A 3,558-nucleotide genomic window follows, 5' to 3' on the forward strand; every position below is an offset into this window, starting at 1 on the left:
GTAAACTATCAATGTTGAAAACAAGGCGACCTGGATCCTCTTTGATCACACTTTCACATGCGCACCACACACAGTATACTTTCCCAATTGTCATTCTCTCCATCCTCACAGTGTGCACTTGTTCACCAAAGATGGTGAATCAACGAAGATGTCTTACTCTGGCGGTTTACCATTTGAAGAAAATGGTCACCGTTACGTACTGCTTTAAAGGGTAACCGTCAAACACAATTTCTGCCTTTGCCCAACCCCTTCCCCTCCTTTCATATTTAAATAAATAAAAGCATTCAGGTGGGTAGTTGTGGGTGTGGGGAATTGCTCATAAATATTCATTTTGGGTTTGGGTAAACATTGTCCCAGATCCCAACACTTTCACACTAAAGTATACTTATGCAAATATGCAAAACTGGGACATTTTGAGCTTCCAGGAATTGTGTACAGTTCCTTGTGACATGGGGCCGTGGATTATCATGCTGGAACATGAGGTGATGGCGACGGATGAATGGTACGATAATGGACCTCAAGATCTTGTCACGGTATCTCTGCATTCAAATTGCAATTGATAAAATGTAATTGCGTTCATTGTCCGTAGCTCATGCCTGCCTGTACCATAACCCCACCTGTCTGCAGTTCTGAGGCCTTAACTTGTTTTACCAAGACTTTACATGTTGCATTTATATTTTTGTTAAGTGTAGATAAATGCACAAAAAAATGACAGCCTTGTTCTAAAAAATACCTATATTTTTTCATTTGAGTAATGTAAAAAAATCATGCAAGTTCGTGAAAAGTAAAAAACAAAGTCAAATGCCCATCCCTACTAGAGCACATGGCCAAGGAGCTATTGAATTTAAGGAATTTATTTATAAATATAGAGTACTAGCCAAAAGTTGACACACTCATTCCAGGGTTTTTCTTTATTTTTACTATTTTCTACAACTGTAAAATAACAGTGAAGACATCAAAAGTATGAAATAACAAATGGAATCATGTAGTAACCAAAAAAAGTGTTAAACAAATCAAAATATTTATCCACATATTTGAGATTCTTAAAAGTAGCCACCCTTTGCTTTGATGACAGCTTTGCACACTCTTAGCATTTTCTCAACCAGCTTCCATGAGGTAGTCACCTGGAATGCTTTTCCAACAGTCTTGAAGAAGTTCCCACATGGAAGGTGTAACGCAATTGCAGAGCCTCCAGAGGCATGCAGATGCCAAAACAAGTTAGCATCCCAAATTTTGTACCAATGCTGAGGGCTCTGTATAGCTTCTCCGCATTGACATAATTGGTTGACAGTAGGTGGGGGTGGTACATCTTGTATAAACAAACTAACTTCCTTGACAACAGCACTGCTCAGCGAAGCGCAAGAAGTATGAATGCTGGGGCCGTACACCGTAAATGTCGCATGGCCAATGTAGACGTCACCGGTTGTACATTTACCCGTAATTCCTAATCTACAATGTTTGTTTCAGTCATTTCTGTTAACAGTAGTCCACTGGCACGCTCTGATGATAAAATTATGTGAATCTCGGCCTGTCATGCCAAATAGTTTCCCCTTGCCAAAAAGTGCCCCTCCCCTCCGCGTCACATTGGGTTTCAATCCTATGGTTCTAACAATGACTTTGGCCTTAAAATGCCTTTGGAAATCCATGCCCTGGACAATTTGCTCACTGTGGTAAAACTATGAGTTCCTGACATCTATTGTCACTTGATGTTTAAGTGTGAATCCATCATGTGGCATAAAAAAAATATATTTGATATGTGGACTCATTTATTGTGGTATTGTTTTGGGAAGAAAATCACCACCTTGAAAATGAAGATTAGGGGTTCAATTCAATCCATCCCGCATTTACAGTATTTACGCAGTACTTTTTTTGCTCAAATGAACTCACAAATTTGTCTTGGGTACTGTATAAAAACCTACAACTACTATGCGGGGGTCAGACGTGTCTAGCCATAATGGACATTTTTGTGACCTTATTTGACCTTTTCTGCTGCTTTTGAGACACGGTTCAGTCCCACCTTGGGGCACTACATGTTGAGTAATTAAAACTAAACAATTACAATACAGTAACTATTGTTCACTCTTATGGCTTATTCTATGTATTTATTATAGAATTTAACGTTATTAATGATAATCCGTTTTTTACTGCGCTCTAGAGTTGTAGGCCTAGATATCTTACTACAGTGCCTTTGGAAAGTATTCAGAACCCTGGACTTTATCCACATTTTGTTAGGTTACAGCCTTATTCTAAAATGGATTAGTGTTTTTCCCTCATCAATCTACATACAGTACTCGATAATGACGAAGCAAAAACTGTTTTGTGTAATTGTTGCTTATATATATATATACAGTGGGGAGAACAAGTATTTGACACACTGCAGATGTTGCAGGTTTTCCTACTTACAAAGCATGTAGAGGTCTGTCATTTTTATCATAGGTACACTTCAACTGCGAGAGACGAAATCTAAAACAAAAATCCAGAAAATCACATTGTATGATTTTTAAGTAATTAATTTGCATTTTATTGCATGACATAAGTATTTGATATATCAGAAAAGCAGAACTTAATATTTGGTGCAGAAACCTTTGTTTGCAATTACAGAGATCATACGTTTCCTATGGTTCTTGACCAGGTTTGCACACACTGCAGCAGGGATTTTGGCCCACTCCTCCATACAGATCTTCTCCAGATCCTTCAGGTTTCGGGGCTGTCGCTGGGCAATACGGACTTTCAGCTCCCTCCAAAGATTTTCTATTGGGTTCAGGTCTGGAGACTGGCTAGGCCACTCCAGGACCTTGCGTTGCTTCTTACGGAGCCTCTCCTTAGTTGCCCTGGCTGTGTGTTTCGGGTCGTTGTCATGCTGGAAGACCCAGCCACGACCCATCTTCAATGCTCTTACTGAGGGAAGGAGGTTGTTGGCCAAGATCTCGCAATACATGGCCCCATCCATCCTCCCCTCAATACGGTGCAGTCGTCCTGTCCCCTTTGCAGAAAAGCATCCCCAAAGAATGATGTTTCCACCTCCATGCTTCACGGTTGGGATGGTGTTCTTGGGGTTGTACTCATCCTTCTTCTTCCTCCAAACACGGCGAGTGGAGTTTAGACCAAAAAGCTCTATTTTTGTCTCATCAGACCACATGACCTTCTCCCATTCCTCCTCTGGATCATCCAGATGGTCATTGGCAAACTTCAGAGGGGCCTGGACATGCGCTGGCTTGAGCAGGGGAACCTGCGTGCGCTGCAGGATTTTAATCCATGACGGCGTAGTGTGTTACTGATGGTTTTCTTTGAGACTGTGGTCCCAGCTCTCTTCAGGTCATTGACCAGGTCCAGCCGTGTAGTTCTGGGCTGATCCCTCACCTTCCTCATGATCATTGATGCTCCACGAGGTGAGATCTTGCATGGAGCCCCAGACCGAGGGTGATTGACCGTCATCTTGAAGTTCTTCCATTTTCTAATAATTGCGCCAACAGTTGTTTCCTTCTCACCAAGCTGCTTGCCTATTGTCCTGTAGCCCATCCCATCCTTGTGCAGGTCTACAATTTTACCCCTGATGTC

The sequence above is a fragment of the Salvelinus namaycush genome, chromosome 1, assembly GCF_016432855.1.
Source record: "Salvelinus namaycush isolate Seneca chromosome 1, SaNama_1.0, whole genome shotgun sequence".
NCBI classification, from domain to species: domain Eukaryota; kingdom Metazoa; phylum Chordata; class Actinopteri; order Salmoniformes; family Salmonidae; genus Salvelinus; species Salvelinus namaycush.